The sequence below is a fragment of the Macrotis lagotis genome, chromosome 4, assembly GCF_037893015.1.
Source record: "Macrotis lagotis isolate mMagLag1 chromosome 4, bilby.v1.9.chrom.fasta, whole genome shotgun sequence".
NCBI classification, from domain to species: domain Eukaryota; kingdom Metazoa; phylum Chordata; class Mammalia; order Peramelemorphia; family Peramelidae; genus Macrotis; species Macrotis lagotis.
The window spans coordinates 24,603,903-24,625,064 of record NC_133661.1 but is presented as its reverse complement, the minus strand read 5'-3'; the positions used below and the strand labels follow the sequence as shown (position 1 = coordinate 24,625,064).

The 21,162-nt window shown below is 46.3% G+C and overlaps 1 protein-coding gene across 3 annotated transcripts in view; it reads left to right on the top strand.

The window, feature by feature from the left end:
• The first annotated feature begins 3,346 nt into the window (after positions 1-3,346).
• JMJD1C (jumonji domain containing 1C) overlaps positions 3,347-21,162 on the top strand; it is a 204,624-nt gene continuing 186,808 nt past the window's right edge. Inside the window, exon 1 of one of the 3 annotated variants that reach the window (XM_074232354.1) lies at positions 3,347-4,128. The gene's annotated coding sequence lies outside the window, so the exon portion shown is untranslated. Of the gene's footprint in view, positions 4,129-13,172; positions 13,216-13,396; positions 13,479-21,162 lie in introns of those variants that run through there. The other 2 variants (XM_074232353.1, XM_074232352.1) reach the window with 2 other exon arrangements.

Genomic DNA, 21,162 nt, shown 5'->3' with positions numbered 1-21,162 from the left:
TCTCCTGGGGCTGGGGCTTCTTGGGAAAGTGCGGGGTCTGGGGTCACGTTTGGCTCTGCTGTTTCTCCCATATATATGACTGTGGGCAGTTTTACCTGTCTGGGCCTCTCTGAAGTGAGGATCAGGGTTTATGAATGAGTGAAAAAACATTATCTTAGCGTACTCGTGTAATAAAAATACAGAAGACTCGAGGAGTCTACCTTCTAAAAGGAGGCAAGGTGTCCTGAGAAGGGTGAAGTCATAAGGGTGGTGGCCGAGCCATGGGACGCTCCAGTGGCAGAGCAAGGGGAGTCCCGACAAGAAGGGGAACGTGTGGGGTGGGGGAAGGCAGGGTGTGCTTGGGCTGCTGGGTGGTGGTGAAAGCAGACTGGGTGGGATTGAGTGAGATCTTATCAATTGGGGTGGTCCTAGGGAGCCAGGTGGAGGTCCAGTTGTCCAGCCTAGAAAGAATGTCATGGGATCGAGTAATTGGGAGGACCAGAAAATCTGTAAGATCATTTAAAACCCTATATGAATCAATAACTCCAAGTCCAGGATTTCCCCCTGCCCCATATCACCCTGACCTCTTAGACATTTCTTAGAGCATGGAATGACATCTTTCATACAACACGTACCACTTTCAGAAAGCTCATTTGGTATATATATTTTCTCCTTTGTTCCCTATTAGTAAACAAAATATTTGCTGTACATTAAGATGTGTGTGTAGTACTTTCTTTTTTAGTCCCATTCTCTTAGCTTTGTTCATGTAAAATTGTACTAAATAAAAAGGTCTCTTCAGTTTTTATTTAACTGGAAATCATGGAGTTAATTAAAATATAAGTTAAAATTCCATATAGTCAGTATTTGTTGATTGTAAATCTGAAAGATCTTGCAATTATTCATGAGTATCTATAATTAAAGGGAATTCCCATTTGGTTCCTGAAAAAAACTCCCACACAGTTCCTTTCTTAAGTATTGTAGATTGGGTTTAATCTAATGTTCTTTAGAATTCAAAGTAGTACAATTCTTTTAATTCTATTTAATGTTTTATTGTTCTATGAATGTGACTATGAAATTTACAGGCAAAAGAACATTAATTACTCTAAAGTGAGTTCACAACATGATTTTGTTTAAAACAATTTCTCTTGCATACAAAATATGAATTATATGCTCTACAGTGAAAATGCTCACTAACTATTTTTCATGAAAATTAAATTAATATTCTGTGATAGTAGAATGAAAGGAAGAAAAATACTCTTGTTGGAAGGCAGGCAAGGAAATTGTGTTGTGTTGTTCCTGTAGAAACCATTTGGGGCAGTAGGCTGAAGTCAGTCAGTCTGTCTCTGTGTGTATGTGTGTCTCTCTCTCCGCCCCCCGCCCTGCCCTGGCCATCAAAGGGCTAAAGACAGAAAAGTTAGATTATCAGTTGTGTCCAAAAGCCCTCAAAGGCCTTTCCATCTAGCCCAGGGATTTAGACCAGTTTGACCACACTGCCCAGCACGAATTGCTCTACTCAGGAATAAACCCTAAGCCAGAAGGATACCTCAGCCCTAGCATTCTCCCTTGGCAGTGATGGCAGACCCTTCTTTTTGCTGACTTATTGGTGAGAACTTGTGGGAGAGGTCTGCTGTGTAACTGGGCTGGGTGTATGTACCTAAAGAAGGTTCAAGCCAACATGTTGGCTCTCCAGGGACAGAGACCATTCCAGATGTAGAGGATACCTTCCAGGAAATACCAGGGGCCTTGTCTCAGCTCAGTTTAGCACCCTATCACCGTGGTAGTGGTGGGCACACTGGCCTGAGACTGGTGTCCAATGTGCTGGGAGCATCACTCAGTATTTGGGGTGATTCTGTATCTCATGTTTGATTTCTGCCTGTTGAGGCCTTTTCTAAGTCAACTTGTTTCTTATGGCTCCACTGGAGTAAAAAGATGAGAAAAAAATACTTTTAAATAATGCCTGGTGGCCTCTGGTTCATTTTAAAAATGAGAAATGCTTACCTTTGTTGTCTTATGTATTGATAACTTTCCTTTGTAACATCCCCATTACTTTGTCAAATTTACCAATTCCCCCCTGGGCTCTTCCTTGTTAATGACAGCGACATGAAAAGACTTAAGCAAAACTGAGGTGTAATGGTGCCTATTGGATAGCAACCTTCTGTCCCTGCTGTTCCCTTCCTTTTATCCAAGGGGGAAATGAGCTTGATGAATGAATCTGAGTGACATTGATGCCGCCTACCCCCCCTCGCCAACTGATGTGTCCTAGCCATTCACATGGTTCCTCATCACTCGAGGCTCCCATCTTCTCTTTTTAAAAAAAACAAAAACAAGGCAATGGGGTTAAGTGGCTTGCCCAAGGCCACACAGCTAGGTCATTATTAAGCGTCAGGCTGGATTTGAACTCAGGTCCTCCTAATTCCAGGGCCAGTGCTCTATCCTCTGTGCCACCTAACCACCCCTATTTTTTGTTTTTGCTTTTTTTTTTTAGGTGTTTTTTTTGGCTCCTATGTTCTCTGAATCACAGTTCATATCTTCAGATGGTCAGAAGCATGTGCATATAATGTTTAATGATTGACTGATAAAAATATTTTAACAGCTTTATAAAATAATTTTTTTTCAGTCAGTCAGCAAACATTGTTTACTAAATATATGTTCTGTTCAAGGACAAAGAAAGGCAAAACCAAGACTTGTCTCCGTTCCTAAGGTCCTCACAGTCTAATGCACCAAAAAGTTGCATGTGGACTAAATCCGAATGCTTGGATGGGCAGAAACTGGAGGGAGCTCTTGAAAACCTTCTGTTAGAGAAGAGGATGTTAGTGAAACTTGAAGAGAGCCAGGAGGAGAGCCTTCTAGCCTTGGGGGTGGTCAGAGCAAAGACTCTGAGTCTGAAGTCCCTTCTTCCAGGATGGGCCAGAGCATGCCCATGAAGGGGCTATGGAGCCCCCGGAGCTGATTGAGCAGGGAAGTGATGTGGGCAGGCTTCTGTGGAGGAGGATGGAGCTGGACCAGAGAAGTGGCACAGGGCTGGAGGAAAGGCCCAGATCACTGATGGACAGGAGCGGGCCTAAGCAGAGCCAGGGGCTGCCCAGTCCGTGGCATCAGGCTCAGCCAGAACAAACTTCATCCAGGCAAGCTGAGAAGAGCCGGTCAAACAAGGAGGGGCCGGGAGGTCCAAGTGAGGTCGGGGTCATTTGTCAAGGTTCGAATCTGATGTGCTTTAGACTGTTGTTTTTATTTGTTTTGTTTTTTTGTCTTGGTCAGTGAGAAAGTCTACTTTTTTATGCAGGACAGAGGGAAAAGGAGATGATGGCAGAAGGCATCTGAGTGATGGGGGCAATGAAGGGTCTTGTAGCAAATGGTCTCAGTTTTTTCCATGAACTTTGACAAGGTTCTCAGCTGGGAGAGTGGGGGAAGGAGCTGTGGGAGGTTTTGGAGGGGGTGTCTAAAGATTTGGAAAGGCTGCTGTGGTGAGCAGGGCCATGAAGGGATCACAAAGGGGTATGGCGAAGACATCACCCCAGTGAGGGAGGGCATAGAAGTTGGTGGTGGCCTCATCTGCCTCATCTGTGTTCAGTGAGGAGGAGCGAAGGCAGCAGATGGTAGCTGGAATCTTGAGGAGGGGATAAGGGGCATGGAGCTAGAGAGAAGATCCGGGAGATATGAAGTGGTTCAGCAAAGAGTCCGGAGGAGGAAGGGAAGAGAGGGTGATGACCCGGAAGACAATCAGAGGGGTGGAGGGACTGGAGGTCCCTGGGAGACTGAAGTCCAGGGTTTGAGATTGCCAGGCAGGAGGAGAGGTGGATTGAAAACTGATTGTGATCAGATAAGGGAATTGCAAAGTTCATGAACGGTGAAAAGGGATCCTTTGTGGGTGGTGCGTGGAGCTGAGGGCCGATGAGAAAAGGAGACTCCTGGAACTCAAGGCCCACTTTGGACCCTTGACGGTCAAGGCACTTAACTGTCCCAGACTCAGTTGTCATCATCTGCCAGAAGGCTGCCAACGAGAGCAGAGTCCTGTGAAGTAGAGCCATGCCCACGTCCACTGTCGGGCTTTCAGGAATCTGACCTCATTGGCTTCCTGCAGTCATCACTATCACCTGATTAGATGCTAATACATTCAGTGGGACTTTGTCAGCTTGGGATAGATGCCAGGTAAGAGTTTTTTTCATAGACTTTGCCTCCAGGTGCCACTGTGGATAAACTTCTTGCTACCAATCTGATTTTCCATGGATTGGGATTTATAAATGTTTTATATTTCTGACTCACTAATGAACCAGCACATTTGTGCTGAAAAAAAATTTTGAAGTGCAACTGGTACCCTTTTTTCAGGTCTTTTACAGAGGATCTTTAATTTTTTTTTTTAATTTAAATTTTCTTTAAATTACATTGCATTTTTTTCAGTGAAACGCTTTGTCCCTGCCACTACTCCCTCATAGAAAAAGCAAATGAAATCTTTATAATAGGAATAGTTAAGTGAAAGAAATGGACTATATGCCTGTATTTTTCAGTCTTTTGACTTTTATTTTAATATTTCTTGTTGCCTCATAGAGTTATTCTTATTGCAGGGGAGTTTGTTGCTTGGGCAGGGTTTGGCAAATCTTTTGTGCCAAGCTGTTAATACCTGTCAGATTCTTTCTCCCCTACTTCTTATCTCTTTTCCTACATTTTCCTCATTTTGTTTATAAAAGCATGCTTTAGCCATATCTTTTTTTTTTATTTTTGCTTCATCTCTTCCAAGAATTCTAATTGAATGTTTTTTTGCCAGACTGTGTTTTTCTCTGAGGTTTGGCTTGCACGTGTTTTGCAGTCATCCTCTTCTGCTGGGATTGTATCCTGAGGTTCCTTGACACCTTACCTTGATCTCTCTGGTGGAATTCCTTTTTTTTTATTTTTTATTTTTTTGGTTGTTAATTCTTCTGCCCTCCTGCCCCACTTTGGACTGGATGCTGGGCCTGGGTTTTGCCTCAGTTTTGGAGGGAGCCCCTGGCCGGTCCTGCTTTTCTTGGGCTATTGGGTGTCATGTTAGTCCAAGATCTCGGTCTGACACCGGCTTGCCACCTGCCAAGTGAAGGGGCACAGTCTGATGGCTGCCCAGGGATCTGCCCAAGAGTAGATGTTGCTGGTTGGTTCGTAGTGGTGGAACAATGGGCTCCGCTTTGGTCCTGAGTTGTCCCTGGTGGTTGTTCTGCAGTCAGACCCCATGCTTCTTGGCTCTGAGCCCTGCCACCTCTCCTCAATTCTCAATTGGCTTCCCTGGGCACCTCAGTCTGCCCTGCGTTTGTGGTCTGCAGCTGGAGAGAGGGTGACCTGGTCGCCCACTACCACCACCCCTCCCCAGCCCATTGTGGAGCTGGGGATCTGGGGCCTCCTGTCTGGAGATAGAGTCTTACCTGGGGGCTGGAGGAGCTCCTGATGACCTCTCTGGCTGCTCCCTAGGTGAAATGGGCTGGACAAACAACTCATGACTTTTTCTTGGATTTTTCCATCAGAATTGAGTCTGGATCTTGGATTTCTGGATTTTATAGAGAGTTTTGTAGCGGGAAGCTTGCCATACTGTTTCCTAACATTCTGTCATCTTGGCTTTGCTTCCGCATGTGTGTGAGCGTAGAGACCTAGCAGTGACGCTGCTGGATCCCACTTTGGGCCTAGGTCCAAGGGCTTGTCCCACGGATTCATACCCCTCCCCCAGAGAGGTGAGGAGCACCAAAAGTGGTGGGAGTCTTGGGCTTTTCAAACTAGCCCTAAAGTCTCTTGTCATTTCAACAATAATTTCTAATAATTATTATAAATATTAATTATCTATAACATTGTGTTACTAGGGAACCAAATGCCATGTGATTATGAACAGAAATATTTTAATTTGAAGAATGTTCTCCCTGAATTCATGGTTTGTGAGCTTATACAGTCATAAAAGAAATTCATTTTTAATTTTAAGAAAAAATTGTTTTTGGCCCCAATAATTTGCAAAGTGCATTTGGTAATGATCTCATTATTTTTGTTCTTATTCAAGACTGGAAAGTAACTTTGTGAGTCGCTCACATAGATCATGACATTTTAAAAAACAAACATGCAGAGATTAGTTGAAATAAAATAGGTCTCCTCTACCATATATTTATTCTATGTGAAATGGGTGTTTTCATTGCCTGGAAAAATAAAGGAAAAGAAGAACAAGCAGGTTTTGGACCCTGGCTCTCTGCACAGCCTCGCTACCCCTTTCCTTTTTTTTTTTTTTTTTGCCCCTGTGGAAAAATAACTCCCATGCAGATCTTGTACAAGGAGGTGGCGTAAAGAATAGCATTCTAGAGGAGGGAAAGAAGGGTCTCTCCTGGCTCCTGAATTAGAGCTGTTGTGAATCTTCTTTCTCGGTGCAGCTAAGAGGAATGTTTGCCCTGAAACACCTTTGGATGTTTTATGGGTCAGTTTGCATGGGCAAAGAAAAATAGTACTAGAGAAGAAAAAGGCTTTTTGGTGTCCTGGAAATGACGTGTGAAGGAGAATGTTTCCTATGGGCAAGGTCTCGCCTCTAGAGGAAAATAGAGTATCAATTCCAATATCTTTCCTTCGTTTAACCTATTTTCCTTGGGCATTCATGGATTTGTCAAGAATCCTTGATTACTTTGGTGCTCCTTAAAATATCTTGGAGAAGTGGAATGAAAATGTGTCGGTAGGGTGAATTGTTCCCCCCCCCCTACCCAAATGGGGTAAGGTATTCTCAACTTAAGATCAAATAATCTAAGAATATGATTGCAGCAATTTTAAGATGAAAATTTTCCACAGTTTCCTAAATATAAATGAGTGAAATCCAAAGCAAAATTAGATATAGCCTAAAAATTAAGTGCAATACATTTGATTTACAGTTCTCTAGGTATTAAGAGAGAGAAAAGGATATTCTAATCAATGTGCACAGATATAGAAAGGAAGGTTTTGAATTACTAGAGATTATTTGGAATCCCGAATTTCATAGAAATTTATCCTATTACTTAGTAGTAGTTTGGAACAATTTCTTTTATTATTAGGAGAAACAGGTAAAAGTGCTGTTATTTTTCTACTCTAATGATGACATAATTTCTCTGTATGTAGAAGGTCGTCTTTCATTCCGCTGAGAATGAATAAATCTTAACATTTCCTGATACCTTTAATGTCACTCTGGCTCTTTAAAAATGTGAAAGTCTCCTGGGGGAAGGGGGGACAGAGAGAGGTGAGAGGGAAATGTGAGGGGTGGGGAGAGACAGACAGACCCAGAATGTGCTCTGGACAGGTATTGATAGGATGGGCACCATTTACAGGATCAGGGGGTCTGCTTATCATGGAGCTGGCAGGGTGCTTGGGACTTTCCTTGTTTCCTCCCTTTGTTTGACAGTGACCCCAGAGCCCACAGCTCCCTTGGCTTCCTGAAGGTCGTCCCTCTTTCTCGGAGTACCCCCAAAGCTCTCTGTCCCTGCCATTTGGCCCTTAGTCGCCAGCTTGCCACCCTGAGGAATGGTCCCAGAAATGACTGTTTTGGAGGAAGACCAGCATGGTGCTTCTGGGTCTTGTGGAGAATAGCAGTTGTCCCTTTTTCTATGAGAAGGGCCATAATGACTTTGTGACTAATTCAGGATATTCTGAAGATGACCTAACTCTTGGCTGATGGGGTTGCATGCAGAATATTGTGTTCTAGCTTACTTTTGAGGCATGACTTCGTGTTTAGTTGAAAGTAGATTTTTTTTTTGGACCCTCATCACATGTGTGAGCTACAGCCTTAAAAATAAAAATCCCACTGTCGAACTTAAGTGAATAGATAGATGCCTTTGATCAGTAGTACTATTTGATGAATAATCCCTTTTTATTTTTTAATCTATGGTGGGGGGGGGTTGGACAAGGCAATGGGGTTAAGTGAGTTGCCTAAGGTCACATAGCTTAGGTAATTGTTAAATGTCTGAGTTTGGATTTGAACTCAGATCCCCCCCCACTCCAGGGCCAGTGCTCTATCCATTGTACCATCTAGCTGCCCTTTTTAGTTGAATAAATAAATTATTTCAGAAAAACACATGGCATGCTTTGTACAGAGACAGACCAATTAATTTTTATTGCACTTCTATGACTGTACTATGCTCTACATTTCACTGTACCTGATTATGTGTCCCTCTGACTGGCTCCAAAGTCATGCCATTCATTCTTGGGTTTTGTGCTCAGGATGCTGAAGGCTGTCCCCCTGGGAAGTATTCCTCGGGACTAGGAGGCCTCTTCTTCATCCTAGCATTTAACCAAACTGTGGAGAACAGAAGTACCCTTGAATACTGTAGGGGGGTGGGGTTTGAGAGGGGGAATGAGTGTGGCCCCTGCTCATTGAGAGGCTTGGTTCCATTAGAGGAGGTGCACACAGGATTTGCCGGCTCTTTCCAGAGGGGAGTGGAGGGAGAGAGGGTGCTCTGCTAGGTGGGAGCCTCTATTTTGTCAGTCTCTACACAGGAAAAAGAGAATCTGTAGAGTATTTGCTTTTAACCATGTTGAGGGCTACTTCCCCACTCCCAATGCTATCTCAATTGGGATTTTTAGTAAAGCCCTTGGGGAGAGAATTGGGATCTGGAATTCTGAACTTCCTGGAACTCTTGGCTGCTAGGATTAGGTAGGGGGTTGCAATGTTCCCCCATTTTGGGGCTGAGCAAGACTCTGGCTGCTACCACTAGAATAGGAGAATTACCCCCCCCCCCCAACGAAGAAGGTCCTCAGGAGCAGTTTTGGCTTGTTGGAATAAATATGTTTGTCCTAATCAGGGACAAGCAATTCCAGAGGTTTTGGCTTTAAGGAAGAATAAAACAGAATTAGGTTATCTAAGACATTGATATTTCTCTAACTTAGAGTGCTTGGGGGGGGGGGGGGATAGCTGGAGAGCTACAAAGTTGATCCTTCAACTTTAGAAGAAGACCTTGACAGTAGAGGTGATATCAGAACAAGTACACAAATTGGATTGGGGGGCGGGGGGCAGGGATCTGCTGTGCTAAGCCCCCAGTCTCACTTTCTCCTCTGAGCCCTCTGAAACACTCTTAAATAGCCTTGTCCTCTGGGAGGTGTGATCTGAAATGTCACCTGTGGCTTGTCCATTCAGAGAAGGGCCCTGCCAGTGGGGGAGGGGCCTCAGGTACTGGACAGGAGGTGGGACACCTTAAACCCAAGGAAAGTCTAAAAGACCTTCTTTACAAAGGTTTGCCTGAAGGGCTTCTTGCTGGGATTAGGAGAGCCTTTGTTTTGTTTTACTCTTAAGGTCTAGTCTCTAGACCTAATGGGGCCCTGGAGAAGAGTCAGGAGGCCCTGGGTTCTAATGTGACCACCAGGCACTTACTAGCTGTGGGACCCTGGGCAAGTCATTTTTGCCTTGACTGCCTCGCACCCAGAGCCCTCTCCAGTCATCCTGATTCCTATCTGGCCTCTGGGCCCAGGTGACTCTGGAGGAGAAAGTGAGGCTGGGGTCTTAGCACAGCGCCCCTCCCTCAGATACAGTTCAGGCACTTGTCATAGCATCATCTCCCTGACCCTGGTCCTCTTCTAGAGGACAAACCTCAGCCTCTCAGCCCCTTTTTCAAATGCTAAAGTGGCTTGATTACCAGGAGACCTGCTCTGGTTTCTTGAGGGGGCCTGGCCATCCTCTGTTCTCTAATTTGAATTCCTTTAAAGGAAGCTTTTTTTATGGGAAAGGTGAATTTCTAACCTCATGTTGCAGAAATATAAGATTAAGGTGTAATCGGCTGTCGACAAACAACAAACTGAAGCCTCCGTTAAGGGCTTGGTGCAGTCTGCCTGGCACCACTGTTCAGATCCCCCTTGTGCCATCTAAAATGGAGTGTGCTATGGACAAGGAAAGAGACCCTTACTAAGAGCCAAATTTTGGGGACATGGGAGACAAGCTCCCTCCAGGATGAGAAATAAAGCAGGAGAGTGGACCCTAATTAAAACCAAAAGGACATGTGTTAACCTCCAGAGTGAAGGGGACTGGCCTGCTTGAGTCAGATTTTAAGGAAGAATAACTGAGATATGAGGAACATTCATGAGTTCTGTGGCCAAAAAATGTGTCTGCCTGGCATGCCCAGCTTTGGGAGTGGGCTTCCAGAGTAAGATCTTGGGACAGTCTGTTTATAGGAATTAGATCTGTATTTCCTATAGGAATTATATAGGACCCTAGGAGGATTCAAGCAGCTCATGAAATGATAGCAGATATTCTAGTTCCCTTCCCTGATTCAGGAGGTCTGTCACATGTCACATTGGTCCAGGGTCTCACCTTGGGGTCAAGGAAGGCCACCTAGTCAAAGGGTCCCCAAGGAGAAAGAAATACTTTATCTGAACTCAGGATGTCTGGGCCTTAGACACCACAGATTTCCAGTGAACGTGAGCTTCTTCTCTCCAGGATATCTGGATCATCCCTAGAAGAGGAGATTTACAATTGCTATCTGAATGATAATTCAGGCAAGTTTCCTGTTCTCCAAGGAAGGGGACTTTTGATATTTTTCAAGACTCTGACAAGAGATATAAGTGTAAAACTTATGTTTTTGAAAAGGATACATATGGAGATAGTATTGGAAGGAAGGCACTGAGATTAAGAAGGATGAGAGAGGCTTTGTGCAACAGGTAGAGCTGCAGACGTGACTTGAAAGAAGTTGGGGAAGCTAGGAGGTGGATATGGTCCAGGCCTGGAGGATTGCTGGTGACCATCTCCAGAGTTGGGAGATGGAGGTTCTAGAGGGAGGAACAGCAAGGAGGCTGGGGTCACTGGACTGTGGAGCACACATGGAGGGGAGTGAGAAATAAGAATATGAGAAAAGGAGGAATGGATCAAATCATGAAGGAAGGACACTCGAAGCCAAACAAGATTTTTCTAGTTGATTCTGGAGATAAGAGGTAGCCACTGGAATTAACTGGAATGGACTCAGACTTGTTCTTGTAGGAAGATCACTTTGACAAGTGAGTGAGTAGAGGATGGATTTGAGTGGGGAGAAACTTCTTGTCCAGACATGAGGTGAGAAGGGGGTTAGAGTATCAGAAAAGGATGGGCACACATGAGAGAGTTGGCAAAGAGCGGATGACAGAATGTGGCAGCAGATTGGAGATGGTGAAAAAGAGTGAGAAGTTGAGCCTGGGTGACTAGGAGGGTGATCGGACCTTTGCCAGCAACAGAGAAGTTAGGGAAGGGTGGGAGCACTTTGAGGAAAGAGATGGTTTTCAGTGTTGGACAAGTGGAGTTGAGATGGTTGAGAGGACACTTAAGTGAAATAATGCAGAGGGAAAAAATGAAAACAGAGTCCTGGGGCTCCCTGGTCATCAGGCTCCATGTGCCAGAAGAGGCTTGATGGGAGATCAAGCGAGCATTGCCACAGAAACCTAGAGAGGAGATAGGAGAGGCCTTCAGAAGAGTGAGGATGAAGGAAAAAGGTCATAAGATTGGCAAGCAGATCTGTATTAATTAGATAGAGCACTTTGATTTGAATGATGAGTACAGCATTGATGAGAGGCATTGATTGAAGAATGCCTTCCCCAGGAGTTTAGCCAAAAAAACACCTGGAGACCTGGGCCAGAGATGGAGACAGACGGTCAAAGAAAGGATCTTTGGAGAGACATGAGAGTGTTTACAGACAGGAGGGAAACAGCCAAAAGGCAGCAAGAGTAAAGGTAAGTGGGATTTGAGAGCACCAGAGGAACCCATTTGCTGGGGAAGATAGGATGAAATGGGAAATGAAATGTGAATATAGAGGGGTTAACTGTGGCAAAGGGAAGGGCTGACTCTATGGGAGAAAGGAATGAAGTAAGGGATGAGGGCAGAAGGCATCTGAATGATAAAATGAGGAAAGGAGAAAAGAGGAAGGCCATTATCTTTTGGGCTTACTGGTTGCATTTATTTTGTTGTTGTGGGAGTTCAAAATTTGGGCTTTTTTTTTGTCCCATTTTTGTGTCTTCGCCCTCTGTTCTATTTTAGGTTTTGTTTTTTTGGTTTCTTTTTAGGTTTTTGCAAGGCAAATGGGGTTAAGTGGCTTGCCCAAGGCCACGCAGTTAGGTCATTATCAAGTGTCTGAGGCCGGATTTGAACCCGGGTCCTCCTGACTGCAGGGCCGGTGCTGTGCCGCCCAGCCGCCCCACTCTACCTTAGTTTTGAGGGCATCTTTTCCTTGGATGGCATTTACCACCTTCTGCCAACCCTTTGACCCTGCGTCTCTCCCCGGGCCCTGGGGTTCCTGTGCTGAGCCTCCTTCCAGTCACCACCCCACGGCCTCGGGCATTTCTGGGGGCCCGGGGCCCGGCCCGTGGGCAGGGGTGCCCACGGCGGTGCCCACGGCCGCTGCGGCCCGGGGCCTGGGGGGCCTGGGGGCGCCGCATGCCGATGGCATGGCCGAGGGCTGGGCCCGGGGGCCAACGGGGTTCGGCGCCAGTTTGGGGGCATCCAGGACCCGGGCACGGGGAAGCCGAGGGGCCCGGGAGGAGGCCCCGCCCCCAAGGGCCCCGGGGCAGCGTTGGGGGGCTCCGGGCCGGGCACGTTGGGGGGCTCCGGCCCGGCCCCGGGCCCCGTTGGGGGGCTCCGGCCCGGCTCCGGGGCGTGTTGGGGGCTCCGGGCCGGGCCCCGTTGGGGGGCTCCGGGGCGTGTTGGGGGCTCTGGCCCGGCTCCGGGGCGTGTGGGGGGCTCCGGGCCGGGCCCGTTGGGGGGCTCCGGGGCGTGTGGGGGGCTCCGGGCCGGGCCGTTGGGGGGCTCCGGGCCGCCCCTGACGGGAGCCTCCGGGGCCTCGAGGCCTGGGCTCGGCGCTGCCCCGAGAGGGGGGGGCGCGGGCGGGGGAGGAGCGGCGCCTCCATCCGGGTGCGGGCCGGGGGCGGGGGCGGGGGGGGCGGGGGCGCGCTCATTGGCCGGCTCGGGCAGCGCCGCGCGTCGGGGCCCGCCATTGGCCGAGGCCGTCTCTGGGGGGGCTCCTCCGGGCGGGGGCGGAGCCTGCCCCCCCCCCCCGTGTGTCAGCACTAAATCTGTGTCTTCCACACAAACAAACAAGCCCCCGGCCGCGGCGATGCTCCGCCGCTGAGCATGGGCGCCGCTGCCCGCAGCCTCGGTGCCCAGGCGGAGCAGGCCCCGGCGCCCCGGGACGAGCGGGTCGGAGGCCGCGCCGCCGCGGCCGTGCGCACCCGGCCGGGGGCCCGCTGACCGCCCCCCCCCCGCCGGCCCGGCACTCTTTGGCGCCTCTGCGGTCCCCGCAGCGCGGAGGGATACGCCGCGGAAGGAGCCGCCTGCAGGTCCGCGCTGCGCGCGTTGCCATGGCAGCGGGGGGCGGCGGAGCGCGCACAGGCTGCACCAGCCCGCAGCCCCGCCCCCGCCCCACCCCTGTCGCCCCAGGGTGCTAGTCGTGGGGGGCCGCGCAGGCTCTGGGCAGGGAGGCGCTCCCTGAGCTGGGGCGGCAGAGCCGGGCGCGGGCGGCGGCGGCGGACCGCGGGACGGGCAGGGCCAGCGGGCGGCGGAGCGGCCGCAGCCGCCGGAGCCGCGGAGCCCGGAGCCGGCGGTGAGAGGGCGCGGGCGGGCGCGGGGCGACCCCCCCCCCCCGGCGGTGCCCGCGGTGCCCGCGGTGGGGGTGGGGCGGGGCGGGGGCGGCCGGGGCCCGGCGGAGCCGCCGTGACGAGGGGCCCCGCGGCCGCCCCCCGCCGCCTCGCCCGGACGCGCCGGGCCTGGGGGGGGGGAGCGGGCCGGGGGCGAGTGCGACACGGGCGCGGGCCGGGCGGAAGCGGCGGCGGCGGGCGGGGGGCCGGGCCGGGCCGGGCCGCCGCGTCCTTTGTTGCGAGCCGCGGGCGGCGCGGCGGGGAGCCGGGCCCGGGGGCCATTGTGCGGCCGTCCGGCCGGGCCGCGGCCCACGTGAGGAGCCGCCGGGCCGGGCCGCACAATGGGCCGCGCCGGGAAGCCATGTTGGCGGCGGCGCGCCGGGCCGGGCGGGCAGCGCGGGGCGCCCCCCGGCTTGTTTATGCGGCACGGGCGCCGGGCGCCGCACCACGCGCCCTCTCCGGACGGCGCGGCGGCGCCCACGAGGCGACCCCCCCCGCGTCACGGCCAAGTGCGCGTCTGCGGCCCCGCACCGCGGCGCCCGGGCCTCGCCTTGACCCCTCCGGCCGTGCCGGCCTCGCGGCGCCGCGCCGACCTTTCTCTTTCACTTCCTCAGCCGCGGAGGCCCCTTTCTTCTAAAAATATGAGAGTCGTCGTGCCTGCTCTTCCTGGCGCTTTGAGAGCGGTCCGCCTTTGCCTCCTCCAGAAGCGCTCTCTCCCCCCGGGTACACATTGTGACATGTTTTGCGTTCGCTTTCACAAGAGGTTGGGCTCTGACTTCTCCCTCCCATGCTCCCCTTCCCTCCTCTGAAAATGGCAGGCGGTCGGAGAGAGTTTTAGACTCGAGCCGTCACCAATAATGCATTTCCATGTTGCTTTCAGCCTGGAAGAAGAAACAGATCAAAAGAAAAAATTAAGCTTAAGAAAGAATAAACAATGGAAGAAAATATGATTCAGTCTGCGTCCGACGTCCGTCCCTTATTTATCTGAATGTGGGACACGTTTTCCTCCGTGAGTCCTTTGTACTTAGATGGACGTGTTGCCGAGAAGAGCAGGGTCATTCACGGCGGATCATCGGCGTCCTGCATTCTGCCCATTTTACTCTGCATGGGTTCCTACAGTCCAGGTTTTCCTGAAATCTGACTGTTTTCCCCTTTCATTTATTGACCACCGCAATTGACGGACGTCCCCCTCAGTTTCCACTATTTTGCCTCCACAAATACGGGGGCCTTTAAATATTTTTGCACATGTTGGTCCTTTTCTCTTTTTTTATGGGATCCGTTTGGGATACCTAGCAGTGGTGGCTGGATCAAAGGGTACACACATTTAAACTGCTGTTTGGGCACAATTTTAAATTGCTCTCCAGAACAGTTGGATCAGTTCACAACTCCACCAATAGTGCCTTTTTGTGCCAGTTTTCCCACATCCCTTCCCACGTGGATCATTTTCCTTTTTCGGTCCTAGTAGCCAACCTGACAGTGCAGGGTGGTCCCTCTCTCTTGCCATCACTCCCTCCCTCCCTCCCTCCTCTTTCTTCTCCACTTTTCTGCTGCTTTTAGCACAATTGACCATCAACTCTACTTGGATATAACTTTTCAAATATTATAATTTTCAGGTACTTGTCCAGCTTGTCTGAACTCTCAGCCTCCCCAACTGTGGCCCTTAACTGTCTTTTCCTACACTCTCTTTCTTCTCTGCTCTCTCTTAAAAGATCTGGCTATAGGTTCAAAGAACACATCTCTGCCCAAAACTCCCAAACCCACCTAACCCATCTTCCCTTCCTCCTTTTTCCTAACTGCCTCCTCAGCTTCATTGAGACATCTTCAGCCTCAGGTCTCTGTATTACATGTGAACTTCATGGATGAACTTCTGAATGTTTTCCTCCATCCTCCTCCCAGTCCATCCCCTTTATTCTTATTTTTCTTCTTATTACCATCATCATCATCATCATCATCTTTATAGTAAATTCACTTGAATTCCACAAACATTTGGAGCAGTTCGTATTATGGAAAACTTGGACTACTTGCCATGGGGAGGAATTTGTCATAACAAGCTTTTTGAAAGTCTTTGTGAATTCTTGATTGGAGTGGTAACATGAAGAAAGGTACCATGGATTGCCAATCCCTGTCCTTAGAATGAGAATGAAGGCTTAGAGGGAAGAATATTATTCTTGGAGTCATCAATTCTATTATCTCTATATAAACATTTATTTTTCTAATATGGATTATTTCTACGGAAAGGTTTGGGGCATATTTTTAAACAATCTCACTATTCCCTAAGACATAGACTCATATAGAGTTCTTCTGTTGCTATCTAATGTAAGACTATTTATATTCCTAAAACATTCTGCCTTGAATGAATCAAAACAAAACTTTAAATGAAGAAAATTCTCGTCATAGGACACAAGAATATATAGTATCATTGTACCAAAAAATTGTCAGCTAACTTATTCTCATTGATTAAAGTCATGGATTTTGTAGCATTAGAAGGGAATCTATAGATAATATATTCTAATCCCTTCATATTGTAGATAAAGATGCTAATTCTCAGAGTAGTTTACTAGAGATAAGCATAGGTCTTGAAATGTATTGCTATGTCTCGATTCCCAGGCCGAGATCCTTCCGTGACATTAATAAAAATGAACTATAAAAATAGTTCTGTTAACATTTTCAAAGACAGACAACTATTTTTTAATGCTCAAGTATTAGCAAGTTGGTATTTCTAGTATATGGCAAGCTTTTGGCACTGTTTTCAAGATGGTGGCAGTACCCTCAAAGACAAATTACAAATAGTAGTTAGTTTTTAAAAAACTAACTTTTCTGTATAGTTTTTACACCATAGGATCTTGATCATATTGAATATTGGCACATTATCAATCTATCCTAAGAAAACTGGGTAAGAAAATGATTTGTTATTAGGTTAAAAAGATGTGGTGAACTAATGAGGGTAAGTAGCTACTACATGAGATTTTTGAGGGTTTTGTTTCTCAACACACACTTAAATTCTGGGGAACCCAACAAGGCCAGTCTTCTAGAAGTACCCTTACTAATGAGCTTATCAGGGTGATTCTTCTTCAATGCCTTTGGATTGATCCCACATTCCAATGTTTTGTCTACAGTGTCAGTTATGATTTGCAGTTGGTATTTCCTTTATATCATATAGAATAGTTCTACGAAAGAATAATTACTGCAAAAATATAGCAAGGGCTTGTGTTCCAAAGCATTGACCCCTAATAACTTCTCAGATCCTCTCCCTTCTACAGTGCAGGCCCAAGAGAAGAGTGGAGTCGAACCTACCCTAGTAGCGATGTCAGAAGATATGGTGAGATAGCATTTGTTGAGTCCTTTAAACAGAGCTGGCACATCGAGGCAAGTAATCAGTGCTCGTTTCTCCTCCTGCCCCTCGGCCTCTAGAGGAGTTGAGGTCTCTAGCTGGTCAAGCTCAGGCCTTCATTCTTTAAGGTCTCTCCTCCAGCCTCCTCAATGCAGCATAGCTATGCTCCAGAAAGTCTGGATGCATCCTAGCTCTCGTGACCTGTCCATCCTTCCAAAGTTCTAGTGATCGCCAGGCTTCTACTTCAGGCCTTCGGTCGTAGACAAGAACAGACAATGGAAGCAGCAGTTCAGAACTCCACCAGTGATGCCTTAGTGTTTCAGTTTTCCCACATCCCCTTCAACATGGATCATTTTCCTTTTTTGGTCATAATAGCCAATCTGATAATGCAAGGTAGTTCCTCTCTCCTCCCGTCTCTCTCCCTCCTCTTTCTTCCCCACTTTGCTGCTGCTTGCAGCACACTTGACCACCATCTCGACCTGGATATGATGTTTCTAATATTACATTCTTCTAGTTCTTGTCCTGCTTGTCTCGACTCTCAGTCTCCTTTACTGAATCATCATCCCAGCTGTGGTCCTTAGTCAGCCGGCAGGCTCTGGAGCTAAGGTCAGAAGTCTGTCTGCTAGGGGAGACTGGCCTCCGTTGCCTTCTTAGTCCCTCAGGGAGCAAAGGCCCAAGAGCCTGGTCAGCTCATTCAGCTCCCCACCAGTCTTTTCATCTTGTCCTTAGAGGACTAGAACTAGAAACAGAATTTCTATGCATGCCCCAAAGGGTGTGTGCAGGTTATGGCAACTGCCTGCCCCTTTCATTCTCATCATTGTTTGAGGTACAGGAAGTTATAAAAGAACTTGGAAAATTTTGTGGTGATTTGTGCTTCAATGGAACTAGAGTAGCCCCCCTCAATGATTTCTTTGGAAAGACCTTAATGTATTTGTCTATGTGATTCTGTCAAGTAGGTATAGTTTTTGATGACTATAATAATGCATTCTTTTGGTTTCTATCATATTACATTCTTTTATTTGTAAAACACCACTCAATTATATTTTGGGATTCTTATAGTCAATCTTAAAATTTATAGGGAGAAGTACTTTCTTTGGAAACTTGGATGAAACATTATAAAGCTCAATTTTAGTTCACAAAAATTGAATTGCTTTCATAACTACACATGAGCTAAATGGCGCTTTCAGTAATGACTTCCTTACAGTGTTTACAAATCTTAAGGTTGGTTTCATTACTTATGCAAAACACTGGTCTTTGTTTAACATCTTACAGTGCTGAGAGAATTGTGTAGGCTCATTGATTTGTTCTAAGCTGTAAAAATTTGACCTTTAGAATATGTTTGAGAAATTGCCATCATACAGCGATCAGCAGACTTGACAGTTTTTCCCATGTTTTATTGACACAGAACCTCATTTCACATAGAATTATGCCCCCCCATTTATGCTTTCTGTGAAAAAAAATTTTTGAAAACAAATTGGGACATGACTCGCATTTCTCAAAGAAATGAAATCATGTATTTCATTTCAGATAATCTTTTCAATCACTTTGATCCAATTATGGATCAATGACATATTTAAAGTATTCATTCATTTAAAAAGTCTTAATTAATATACCCAGACATAGTTTTAGGTCTTGGGAATAGAAAGACAAAGATTATCTGACTGATATCAAAAAATTATTTTACTGAAAGAAAGCATGCAAAGATAAGTCTTTAGAGAATATATGCAAAGTACCTACTCAGTATTTTAGCCAGGATCAGGAAAGGCTTCTGGGAGGATTTTACACTGGAACTGAAACTTGAAGGAAGCTTGCTGTTGGGAGTGCTAAAAAGGGACAATCTGCCCAGGAAGGAGACCTGACTGTCCCGTGGGAAATAAGAAGTTCAGTTTGGCTTAAGTGGATGAAGAAGACTAATAAGAAAGCATTCTTGGAAGAGAACTTGGGGCCAGCTGGCAAAGATGTGTTCAGTTTTGGAAGTTTGTTTTGCGATAGAAGGAGCAGGGAGTGACCTGGAGCTTCTTTAGCTAGGGTTATGACATGGTCAGACCTGCGCTTTAGGAGTTGCAATTGGGTCTCGAGTCTGAATTGGAGTGGGGAGAGAAATGCTAGAGGCAGGGAAACCCATTAATAGCCAATGTGTCCTGAGGATACAAAGAGTCACAAGACAGCGTCCTTCAGGAAAGCACAATCTAAAGGGAGAGCCTAGCCAAAAAGAGGTACGTGGAATTATTAAGAGATAATTAACAGATGGAAGGCCCTTAGCATTATAAGGGGATTCAGAAAGCTTTCCTGGGGAAGGGGGAATTTAAACTGTGATGTGAAAGGAAGCCAGGAAGCAGAGATGAGGAGGGAGAACAACTCCAGGCATGAGAAAATAACTAAAGTCAACAGATGGAGGATCTTATCCAAAGAACAATGATAAAGGTAGTGAATCAAAGAGTTTGGGAGAAGAGGAAGGTGATAAGGGGGTCATTTAATAAAGGGTAAGAAGACTCCAAAGATAAGGTCTAGGTTTTAGGAAGGGCTTCAAAAGCCAAGTAGATTTCTCTAGGCCATTGTGGAAGGGATGGGAATTTTGTGAATGTTGGGGTGACATGTTTGGACCTATCCTGTAGGAAAATTGCTTTGACAGTGAATAGAGGAAGGACTATTGGTTGAGAAGTAATTGGTGAGACCTGTAGCAGCTGACTATTGCATTAGTATTGGTGGAAGGAGATGAGGACCCCTACAAGGCATGGTGACAGTATCAGAGGAGAATAGGGCGATATTTGAGAGGTCTCAAAAAGCTGATACCATTTAACAAGTTATTATTTAACTAGAGCTTTTGATCCTGTGAATAGAGGGAAAAGGGGACATTTGTGTCTGATTTTAAGTTTGAATGGACATATACTTGATTGGATTTAAAATGTGTGACTACATATACCCCCCCTTTATTGTTTTAGTTGATATTTCCTTGAATTGTTTTTAATGATCCCTTTTTGTTTGAACTTTGTGATACTCATTTAAGTGTATTTTAGAAATCTAAGATGTTTTAAAAGATAACTGGGAAGCATCTCTAGATCTCGTGGTTAACAAGATGATGCATGACATCATGTGAAGCCTCTAAGAATAGTATTTTTAAAAAATGTAGGATATTCAGCTGCTTGGCTGTGGAAGTTGAATGAATACTGTGAGCTCTGTTTTCTCAGCCTTCATCAGTTAATTCTATCAGGAAAGAAAGGACTTTGGTCAATAAAAGTTACGTGATTAATAACATGATGCACCATTTGCAAATAGCACATTTTGCAAAAGGAAATCCTTTGCTACTGGGTGCTAATTTTCCTAAGGACATTGCAGTTGCTTTTCATTCTGCTAGAAGCAGAAAATAGAGGATATTATTATTTTAGTACAATTGAGGGTAAAAAAAAAAAAGATGAAATAGAGACTAAATACCTAATCTTGGGTTTATATCTTAGTTTGTGAGCTTAATTCTTTTGTATTTATTTTTACATATTATTTTTTAAAGACTTTGATTTAAAAAAAAAGTATAAGTCAAATTTGTATCCTATCAGGATGGTTTCACAATCTTAATACCCAAAAGTAAAAAAAAAAAAAATTAAGTTCCATAAAGTATTTTTTTTTTTTGTAAAGCAAAAGGGATTAAGTGGCTTGCCTAAGGCCACACAGCTAGGTAATTATTAAGTGTCTGAGACTGGATTTGAACTAGGGTACTCCTGACTCCAGGGTCAGTGCTCTATCAACTGTACCACCTAGCCACCCCTCAATAAAGTGTATTTCTTTGAAAGAAAGTACTAAACTTTGAATCAAACTTTTGAATGGTAAATTTTGATTATTAAATTCAAAAGAATTGCTTTTTTATCCACGAGGTGCCCAGTGCCTTGATTATAATAAATTTAACTATAATGAAATATTACCAAATATTATGTTTGATGGATGACATATACTCATTCTGATGACATATGGAAAGCTAGAAAAATTCAGTAAGGATTGTAGCTTTTTAAAGGCTAAATTTAAATGTACTGTAATTTGCAGGTTGTAGACAGTAGTGTTTTGTATCTTGTTTAGTGTAATGGAAGAAACACTTGATTTAATTATCAAGCATTTTTGGCCCTTCTGTGCAAAAATGTTGTGCTAGGTACTAGATTAAAGATCCATTGATATAAATGAAAAAGCCCCTGCCTTCAAGGAGCCTACATTCTTACTGCTGCAAAGACTGAAGCTAAAGGATTACTTATTTGGGAAGGTTAAAATAGGTTCAGGTATTTGCATTAAGTACAGTCCCAATATTGTGAACCACTTGGAGCATAGGGCCACTAGGC